Below are 11,788 nucleotides of genomic sequence, written 5' to 3' on the forward strand. Positions count from 1 at the left end.
AAACTTTCTAACAGTTAAGAGTACCCAAAGACCCACTACAGGAATCTTATGTTTGTGTCATATCCATTCACCCAGAATGCATATCTGTCTGTTGCATTTCTGCTGAAACACCCACACTCTCAGAACAATTATCCGTTTGTTTCATGTGGTCTGAATTTCCTAGATAAGAAACCACTTCCAAAATACACTTTATTTTCTGTCTCTTTTGCTCTTTCAAAGTTTTGCAGAGCTACATATCTTTATTATAGGCATACCCAATTTATTCTCTTTTTAGGATTGATTAAGACATTTATTCTTCCTGATGGAATGCTTGAAAGACTATATCACGGACCATGGATCCATTTTTTTCTAAATAGTCATTTGGGTTTGGCAATATGTGCTCATATGAATCAATATTTCTGAATATATATTCACACATCTGTTTTCTAAATACAAGTGTTTCATATACATGCATGCAGCGAAAATGTATCAAAGCATGCTGAAATATCCTTCACATCAATTTTATTATTTTTTTGAAAAGTCTTGTTTCCTTCACATATATGACAGTCAACCGTAGGCTTTTGTCGTTTGTTTCTTTGTTTGTTTGTTTGTTGTTTGTTTCTTTTGCAAACACATTATGCCATTTATCTCTCCGTTTGATGGAGAGAGTCATATAAGCTCTTTCAGATAGTAAATTTCTGATAATCACCATTGTTTTCCTAATACCTTCTTCCATCCTAAGGATTTTGACGTCCTATTTGCCTACTTCTCATTTATTCTTTGCAACTCATTGCACCTCTTACATTTCCAACGATGGTTCTCTTATTTCCAGATAATCTTTCTTGTTTTCTATTCAGGGAAGAAATCTCAACATTCCTTTCAGTATAAATTTCGAACTGCTGAATTCTTTTATGATTAGCCGGTCTGTGAAATTCTCTACATTGACCATTATTGAAAAGGGCAGGATTTTGGCATAGGCTACACAAGTCTGCAGCATCTTCTTATTCAGTATTTGCTCTGTGTCTTGTCCCTGCTTCGTATCCTGAAATGAATCTGTCGAGATATCTGCTGAAACCACTCTGGAGTATCTTTTCTAAGTTGCTTTTACCTAGGTGCGTTTTAAAGCACTCGGTTGATCATGAACTTTGATGATTTGAATGATACTACAGCTGCTAGAATCTCTATTGGGAATCTGCCTGATTAGGAGGCTGTGTGCTTCATGGTTTCTTTTAGATGATTATTTCTTGCTTTCAGCATCTTTCAGTCTGATTCTTTTCCAAATATATTTTCAGATTGTATTTTTATACATATCATGATTTTGCTTCTGGGAATATTTTCAATCATAGCTTTGCAAGCTTTGACTTATCCAGGATTCAGCAGCAGTGGCTGCATTGGTTTTCAGTTACTTTTCTATGCAATTCCTGATCAAGAGTTTTCTGTACTCCTATCTTTGCAGTCACTTACGAGTCATTCTGAATTATCTATTCTTCTTTGGACTGAATTTAGCCCTGCTATTATTTCATCCATTGAGTTTTCTGCTTTGTATGGCTCATTTTTACATGTTCTCTTCCCCTTTTCTTGTATTCTGCCTTTTGAGATTCTGAGACAATATTGTCCTTCAGGGATCCTCTCACGTCCGTTTTCAAGGCTTGCTTTGGATGTGTTTCAGAATCTTGTTCTTTAAGGCATTTTCTGGAACCTTCATTCCACTTCAAACTTAAAATTGAATTTCTAATCTGTTTTACTATGCTTCTGTTTCTCTACTGGTCAAGAATTTTCAGATATACAATGAACACTTGCATGGCTTTGTTAAGTGAAAATTTTACTATTTTGATTGTATGCAATTCCATGATATTTTTCTGAGGACAGTTTTTCCTAGACAGTGTTGCCATGTCGTTTTTCTGTGTTTGAATTGTGGTATATCTCTAATTGCTTGTGTTGCAGTTGTTGTCATAAAAAATTCTAATTTGTCATTTAGAAGAACCTCATATTTATTACGATTATGTCACAGCTCTAAAAGTGCACAGTACCCTACCCCGTGTGGAATCGAAGCTTCTAAATTTTTCTGCTCCGCAGGCAGCTCTAGGTCAATTTGCATTGTTTCCAATACAACATCTTGACAGTGCACTTGTATTTTTATAGCAATGGGAATTTGCCTATAGTAAAAGGACACCCAAGAGCTTCCTAGTCTAAAGAAACATGAGTGGGAACATATCTAAGGATATCATGCATCAGGGACGGCTGCAATGTATCCACAGCCCCAACTTGAAGTCCTCGTTGCAGTACCATGTCAGTGACATCCCAAATGAAGCATCTGCATTTGGAAGATAATGCTGAAATTTATGCTTCATCTTCTCAATCTACGGATCTAGACAACCCTTCTTTGTTCTTTCATTCTCGTGGCATGGGACCATGAAGAATGCCACAGGGCTGACATGCATCTCCTAACTGGTGCCAAATGCAAATCACAGTCCTGCATTTGAATGTGGCAGATTTTATGGCACTGCATTTAGATATCATCCCCAAGCGACACTGGATCATTTAGACCAGATGCATGATGGCTCTGATTGAGCCTCACATGTGCTCAATTGACAAAATGCCAAATTGGTCCCTGGGACAGCAGATGCATTGGATTTCACCATGGGACAACTCCAAAAACTCAACCTCGCACGCCAGTGTTGTTGCATTCTCATCGGGATCCCAGGCCCTTTTGCTCTCTTGATACGACCAACCACATTCCACAACTCCCTGCAGATCACTGAGACTCAGTGTGTGCCATCATGCATAGCCCTGTCCCTCACCACGCACAGCTCCTGCTAGCTCAAATTGGCAGCTCGGATCTTGGTCTGGGAATCTACTGGGGGGATATTTTTGCTGATTTCTTTGAGTTCTGTCAGACAAGCATCTGCTGTGCCTTCTTCTAACACTCAGTGCAGCGCTTTCAATCCCTTGTGTCCTGTCCGCTTGAGAGTGTGCGTCCAAATATAGCCGAGCTTCTCTTTTGCTACTCCTTCACCAGAGGTCAGGTCCTGCACTAATTTCCATTCTCTACATTTCTTTTTGCTCCTTCCAGATAATGTGAGGGCCATTTCTGTGTTTTGAAGTAAGAGAACACTCTTCAACATGTGTCTTTATCCAAGGGCTTGGTGAGTCGATGTTTATTTTTCTGAGCACATATCAGTGACTGCGCGCAATTTGTTATGTTACTCTGTCAAATGGATATCGATAAATCAACATTTCCCGCACATAACTCACTGAATAATGATTCTTGTTTAGCTAATTTTCTTTACACCCATAGTGGGAGTGTTTTCCCGAAAACCCCATTATTATCATTGGGTTGATACCTCAGATGCAGTCTTTCAAATGGTTAATGGAATTGATTTACATACATTGGGATTTGAATGAAAACGAAGTTAATTTTTGAAACATACTGAAACTAGCTACAAAATAGTCTTGTAATTTTCAGGTATAATTTGTCAGCTCCAAGAGAAATATAGAGAGGAAAAATGAAAAATAGCCGTCCAATGTGTTGAAGGGGGAAGGTGAATCCTTCACTATTGATGACTTCAACAAAAGGAACCATGAAATAATTATTGGAACCATGAAAATAACCCCACACTTGGTTTCCCTTCTTGATGTGCTGCCCTTTCCAACTAATGACTAATTCTTGAAACTGTTGGCGATTAAAAGCACAACTTTTCTCTCAAGGAAAACACAAGGAATAACAAACAACATATTTACATGTAGGCTTTGATCCAAGCACCTAGATACATTATAATTATGAAAACACTGATGCAGCTTTGCTACTCAATGGAGAACCAGGGGCTTTTCTATCAACAATGAGAATATTTAATCATCTGATCATATTTAGTAAAGTAAATTAACACATCCAAGAATGAACCCGTATCATACCCTGCACACGGGTCTTGACTGAAAGGAAAAGACAATCCTCAAATCGTGTGTCCCTAATGGTCTATGGTGACTTTTACAGTACATTTCAATAACTGACTTATAATAGTTAATTATTCTGTCTTGGAAAACTGAAGCCTACTACATATTCAAGTTCAGTCAAAGATTCCCCTCACTTACCACTCTCCCTTCATCCCAAGAGAGATATTACCCAAGCATTTGCTGAATCTAGGAGAAAGTAATCATTTCGTGGTTTGATCTAAGAATTCAATTGCAATCTGTTTTATTCGAGAGTATTTGATCATGGAGGAGTTCATTTTTGTGCACAGAATGTGAAGATAGTTGAACTCTGATTCTAGGAGTGGCTTGCACTGCCTAGTGGCTTCATTGCAGGTCATGTGCCGATGCCTTAAAATGGATGCCTGAGTGGTGGGGAGGGAAGAGAAAGTGCTTGTTAGCAAAGCCCAACCCTGGGCGAATTCTTACCAGGGCTTGGTTCATGGTGTTCTTAGTAGTTTGCAATTGACCCAGTGGACATGTGGATTTTCACGACCTGTTCCAAGAACATGAGCACTTTTATGATCTCTGCCATCTCTTCTGATTTAGACGTCCGGAATCATGGTGCCGTTCTTGTAGCAGTGAAGTGAGTACATTCGTCTAGTGCACGTTGACCCTCCACAGGATTCTGGCAGTATCAGTGAGGCTCAATATGGCTCATGAATGTCTTTTGAGCCTAGTATTCAGTACAGAAGTCTCCATGCCAGTAGTCTCCGTTGTAGCAGAACAACACTCATCAATGTGTTCGCATCTCCCCTCAATCCGTTCATCCAGATTTTCTGCCAATTTCTCTTCATGTCTCCCTTAAAGTTGACTTCTTCAGGATTGGGCATGTCTCAAAATTACTCAGAGTCTCACCAGTAAGCTGAAGACAGGCAGAACTTCCACTTTCTGACCTTTCAGTTTCTGGAAACTGACCCGGGAACTCAGGCAATTGGGCAGCAGCAGTATCTCGAAGTTACACAACTTCCCGGACAGGAGACATAACCCAAGTTTCACCGAGGGCGGCAGCCCCTCCATGACACTGATCCACCCACAGGGTTCTGCCCAGTTACCTTGGATCCACCAGCCACAACTAGCCACGCGGTACAAACCAACATTCCACCTGGAATTCAACCGGTAACTGCCATACCCAATGGTTTCTGCATTTTGTCAGTGTTGAGGGAGGGGCTCCATTAGAGGAGAGTTTCCTAAGTTAAGTCTGTTTCTCTCCATTTATGCCCATCATTCATATTTTCCTTCCCTCTTTCCTTATGTGAAGTTCTCTATACACAGTACAATAGGAGGAATTATGACCATTTTTCCTTTATGGATTCATTTCTCTCTAAACTTTCTATCAGTTAAGAGTACCCAAAGACCCACTGGAGGATTCTTATGTTTGTGTCATATCCATTCACCCAGAATGCATATCTGTCTGTAGCATTACTGCTAAAACACCCAGAATCTCAGAACATGTATCCATTTATTTCATGTGGTCTGAATATCCTATATACCAACCCACTTCCATTATACACTTTACTTTCTGTCTCTTTTGCTCTTTCACAGTTTTGCAGAGCTAAATATCTTTGTTATAGGCATACCCCATTTATTCTCTTTTTAGGGTTCATTAAGGCATTTATTCATCCTGACGGAATGCATGTAAGACTATACCACAGCCCATGGATACATTTTTTTCTAAATAGTCATTTGGGTTTGGCCACGATATGCTCATATGAATCAATATTTTTATATATATATTCACTCATCTGTTTTCTAAATAAAAGTGTTTGATATATATGCATGTAGCGAAAATATGTCAAAGCTTGCTGAACGATCTTTGACAACAATATTATTATTTTTTTGAAAATTTTTGTTTCCTTCATATATATGTCTGTCAACCGTAGGCTTTTGTCGTTTGTTTCTGTTTGTTTGTTTATTGTTTGTTTGTTTAGCAAAAACATTATGCCATTTATCACTCCGTTTGATTTAGAGAGTCATATAAGCTGTTTCAGATAGTAAATTGCTGATAATCACCTTTGTTTTCCTACTTCCTTCTTTATTCCTAAGGATTTTGACATTCTCTTTGCCTACTTCTCATTTATTCTTTGCAATTCATTGCACCGCTTACATTTCCAACGATGGTTCTCTTATTTCCAGATAATCTTTCTTGTTTTGTATTCAGGGAAGAAATCTCAACATTCCTTTTAGTATAAATTTCGAACTGCTGAATTCTTTTACGATTGGCCGGTTTGTGAAATACTCTACATTGGCCAGTATTGCAAGGGCAGGCTTTTGGCATAAGCTAAACAAGTCTGCAGCATCTTCTTATTCAGTATTTTCTCTGTGTTTTGTCCATGATTCCTATACTGCAATGAATCTGTCGAGATATCTGCTGAAACACCTCTGGAGTTTCTTTTCTAAGTTGCTTTTACCTAGGTGCGTTTTAAATCACTCGGTTGATCATGTACTTTGATGATTTGAATGATAATACAGCTACTAGAATCTCAAATGGGAATCTGCCTGATTAGTACGCTGTGTGCTTCATGGTTTCTTATACATGATTATTTCTTGACTTTCAGCAAGTTTCCGACTGATTCTTTTCCAAATTTATTTTCAGATATTATTTTTATACATGTCAGGATTTTCCTTCTGGGAATACTATGAATCTTAGATTTGCATGCTTTGTCTTATCCAGGATTCAGCAGCAGTGGCTCCATTGGTTTTCAGTTACTTTTCTATGCAAATTATTATCAAGAGTTTTCATTAAACCTGACTTTGCAGTCACTTACGAGTCATTATGCATTATCAATACATCTTTGGACTGACTTTAGCCCTGCTATTATCTCACCCATCGAAATTTCTGATTTGTATTCCTCATTTAAAGATGTTCTCTTCCCCTTTTCTTGTATTCTGCCTTTTGAGATTCTGAGACGATATTGTCCTTCAGAATTTCTCTCACGTCCGTTTTCAAGGCTTGCTCAGGATGTGTTTCAGAATCTTGTTCTTGAAAGCATTTTCTGGAGCCTTCAATCCCTTTCAAACTGAAAATTGAATTTCCTATCTGTTTTATTATACTTCTGTATCACTACAAGTCAAGGATTTTAATGTATGCAATGAAAACTTGCAGGGCTTTGTTAAATGAAAATTTTACTATTTTGGTTGTATGCAATTCCATGATATTTTTCTGAGGACAGTTTTTCCTAGACAGTGTTGACATGTCGTTTTTCTGAGTTTGAATTGTGGTATATCTCTAATTGCTGATGTTGCAGTTGCTTTCATAAAAAATCCTAATTTGTCATTTAGAAGAACCGCATATTTATTATGATTATGTCACAGCTCTAAAAGTGCACAGGACCCTACTCCATGTGGAATCGAAGCTTCTAAATTTTTCTGCTCTGCAGGCTGCTCTATGTCAATTTGCATTGTTTCCAATACAACATCTTGACAATGCACTTGTATTTTTATTGCAATGGGAATTTTCCTATAGTACAAGGACACCCCAGAGCTTCCTTATCTAAAGAAACAAGAGTGGAAACATATCTAAGGATGTCATGCATCAGGGACTACTGCAATGGTCCCACAGCCCCAACTTGAAGTCCTCGTTGTCGTACCAAGTCCGTGCCATCCCAAATGAAGCATCTGCATTTGGGAGATAATGCTGAAAGTTATGCTTCATCTTCTCATGCTGCGGACCTAGACAACTCTTCTTTGTTCTTTCATTCTCGTGGCATGGGACCATGAATAAAGCCACAGGGCTGACATGCATCCTCTAACTTGAACCAAATCCTAATCACAGTCGTGCTTTTGAATGTGGCAGATTTTATGACACTGGATATAGATATCAACCCCAAGGTACCCTGGATCCTTTAGACCAGATGCATGATGGCTCTGATTGTGCCTCACACGTGCTCGATTGACAAAATGCCAAATTGGTCCCTGGGACAGCAGATGCATTAGATTTCGCCATGGGACAATTCCATAAACTCAATCTCGCCCGCCAGTGTTGTTGCATTCTCATCGGTATCCCAGGCCATTTTGCTCTCTTAATAGGACTAACCACAATCCAAAACTCCCTGCAGATCTCTGAAACTCAGTGTGTGCCATCAGGCATAGCCCTGTCCCTCACCATCACAGCTTCTGCTAGCTCAAATTGGCAGCTTGGATCTTGGTCTGGGAATCTACTGGGGGGATATTTTTGCTGATTTCTTTCTGTTCTGTCAGACAAGCATCTGCTGTGCCTTCTTCTAACACTCAGTGCAGCGCTTTCAATCCCTTGGGTCCTGTCCGCTTGAGAGTGTGCGTCCAAATAAAGCAGAGCTTCTTTTGCTACTCCTTCACCAGAGGTCAGTTCCTGTACTAATTTCCATTCTCTACATTTCTTTTTGATCCTTCCAGATTATTTGGGGCCCATTTCTGTCTTTGGAAGTAAGAGAACACTCTTCAGCAAGTGTCCTAAGCGAAGGGCTTGGTGAGTCGATTTTTATCTTTCTGAGCACATATCAGTGAGTGAGCGCAATTTGCTATGTTACTCTGTCAAATGGATATCGATAAATCAAAACTTCCCGCACATTCCTCACAGAATAGGGATTCATTTTAAGCTAATTTTCTGTACAGTCATGGAGGGAGTATTGTTCCTAAAACAACAATATTCACATTGTTTTGATACCTCAGATGAAGACTTTCAAATTGTTAATGGAATTGATTTACATACTTTGGGAAATAAATGAAAACGAAATTAATTTTTGAAACATACTGAAACTAGCTACAAACCAGACTTGTAATTTTCAGGTATAGTTTGTCAGCTCCAAGAGAAAAATAGACAGGAAAAATGAAAAATAGCCGTCCAATGTGTTGAAGGGGGAAGGTGAATCCTTCACTATTGATGACTTCAACAAAAGGAACCATGAAATAATTATTGGAACCATGAAATTAACTCCACCCTTTGTTTCCCTTCTTGATGCACTTCCCTTAACTCCCAATGACAAATACTTGAAACTGTTGGCGATTAAAAGCACAACTTTTCTCTCAAGGAAAACAAAAGGAATAACAAAACAACATATTTACATGTAGGCTTTGATCCACGCACCTAGAGGCATTATAATTATGAAAACACTGATGCAGTTTTGCTACTCTATGGAGAACCAGGGGCTCTTCAATCAACCATGGGAATATTTAATCATCCGATCATGTTTATTAAACTAAATTAACACATCCAAGACTGAACCCGCATGATAACCTGCACCAACATCTTGACTGAAGGGAAAAGACAATCCACAAATCATGTGTCCCTACAAGTCTATGGTGAATTTTACAGTACATTTCAATAACTGACTTATAATAGTTAATTATACTGTCTTGGAAAACTGAGGCCTAATACATATTCAAGTTCAGTCAAAGATTCCCGTCACTTACCACTCTCCCTTCATCCCAAGTGAGATATAACACAAGCATTTGCTGAATCTAGGGGAAAGTCATCATTTCATGGTTTGTTCTAAGAATTCAATTGCATTCTGTTTTATTCGAGAGTATTTGACCATGGAGGAGTTCATGGTTGTGCACATAATATGAAGATAGTTGAACTCTGATTCTAGGAGGGGCTTGCTCAGCCTTGTGGCTTCATCGCAGCTCATGTGTCGATGCTTTAATTGGATGACTGAGTGTTGGAGAGGGAAGAGAATGTGCATGATAGCAAGGCCCAACCATGGGCGAAGGCTTACCCGGGCTTGGTGCATGGTGTTCTTAGTGGTTTGCAATTGCCCCTTGGCAAGTGTGGATTCTCACGACCTGTTCCAAGAACATGAGCCCTTTTATGATCTCTGCCATCTCTTCTGTTCTAGACGTCCGGAATCTTGGTGCCGTTCTTGGAGCAGTGAATTGAGTACTTTCCTATAGTTCACGTTGACCCTCCACAGGATTCTGGCAGTATCAGTGAGGCTCAATATGGCTCATGAATGTCTTTTGAGCCTAGTATTCAGTACAGAAGTCTCCATGCCAGTAGTCTCCATTGTAGCAGAACAACACTCATCAATGTGTTCGCATCTCCCCTCAATCCGTTCATCCAGATTTTCTGCCAATTTCTCTTCATGTCTCCCTTAAAGTTGACTTCTTCAGGATTGAGCATGACTCAAAATTACTCAGAGTCTCACCAGTAAGCTGAAGACAGGCAGAAATTCCACTTTCTGACCTTTCAGTTTCTGGAAACTGACCCGTGAACTCAGGCAATTGGGCAGCAGCAGTATCTCGAACTTACACAGCTTCCCGATCAGGAGACATAACCCAAGCTTGACAGAGGGCGGCAGCCCCTCCATGACACTGATCCACCCACAGGGTTCTGCCCAGTTACCTTGGATCCACCAGCCACAACTAGCCACGCGGTACAAACCAACATTCCACCTGGAATTCAACCGGTAACTGCAATTCCCAATGGTATCTGCTTCTTGACAGTGTTGGGGGAGGGGCTCCATCTGACGATGGAGATGCGTGCATTTATATTCAGAAATATTGATTCATATGAGCACATCGTGACCAAACCCAAATGACTATTTAGAAAAAACTGGATCCTTGGTCCGTGATATAGTCTTACATGCATTGCATGAGGATGAATAAATGCATTATCTATTCTCCTTTGAACTGACTTTAGCCCTGCTATTTTCTCATCCGTCGAAATTTCTGATTTGTATGCCTCAATTTAAGATGTTCTCTTCCCCTTTACTTGTATTCTGCCTTTTGAGATTCTGAGACGCTATTGTCCTTCAGGGCTTCTCTTACGTAAGTTTTCAAGGCTTGCTCTGGATGTGTTTTAGATTCTTGCTATTTAAAGCATTTTCTGGAGCCTTCAGTCCCCTTCAAACTAAAAATTGAATTTCCTATCTGTTTTACTATACTTCTGTATAAATACAGGTCAATGATTTTCATGTATGCAATGAACATTTGCAGGGCTTTGTTAAATGAAAATTTTACTATTTTGGTTGTATGCAATTCCATCCTATTTTTCTGAGGACAGTTTTTCCTAGACAGTGTTGCCATGTCGTTTTTCTGAGTTTGAATTGTGGCATATCTCTAATTGCTGGTGTTGCTCTTGCTGTCATAAAATATCCTAATTTGTCATTAAGAAGAACCTCATATTTATTACGATTATGTCACAGCTCTAAAAGTGCTCAGAACCCTACCCCATGTGCTATCAAAGCTTCTAAATTTTTCTGCTCTGCTGGCTGCTCTATGTCAATTTGCATTGTTTCCAGTATACCATCTTGACAGTGCACTTGTATTTTTATTGCAATGGGAATGTTCCTATAGTACAAAGACACCCCAGAGCTTCCTTATCTAAAGAAACAAGAGTGGAAACATATCTAAGGATGTCATGCATCAGGGACTGCTGCAATGGTCCACAGCCCCAACTTGAAGTCCTCGTTGCCGTACCATGTCCGTGGCACCACAAATGAAGCATCTGCATTTGGGAGATAATGCTGAAATTTATGCTTCATCTTCTAAAGCTGCAGACATAGACAACTCTTCTTTGTTCTTTCATTCTCGTGGCATGGGACCATGAATAAAGCCACAGGGCTGACATGCATCCTCTAACTTGTACCAAATCCTAATCACAGTCCTGCTTTTCAATGTGGCAGATTTTATGGCACTGGATATAGATATCAACCCCAAGGTACCATTAATCCTTTATACCAGATGCATGATGCCTCACACGTGCTCTATTATCAAAATGCCAAATTGGTCCCTGGGACTGCAGATGCATTGGATTTCACCATGGGACAATTCCATAAACTCAACCTCGCCCGCCAGTATTGTTGCATTCTCTTCGTGATCCCAGGCCCTTTTGCTCTCTTGATAGGACCAACCGCAATCCACA

The sequence above is a fragment of the Camelus ferus genome, chromosome 36 (genome assembly GCF_009834535.1).
Source record: "Camelus ferus isolate YT-003-E chromosome 36, BCGSAC_Cfer_1.0, whole genome shotgun sequence".
Taxonomy (NCBI): Eukaryota; Metazoa; Chordata; class Mammalia; order Artiodactyla; family Camelidae; genus Camelus; species Camelus ferus.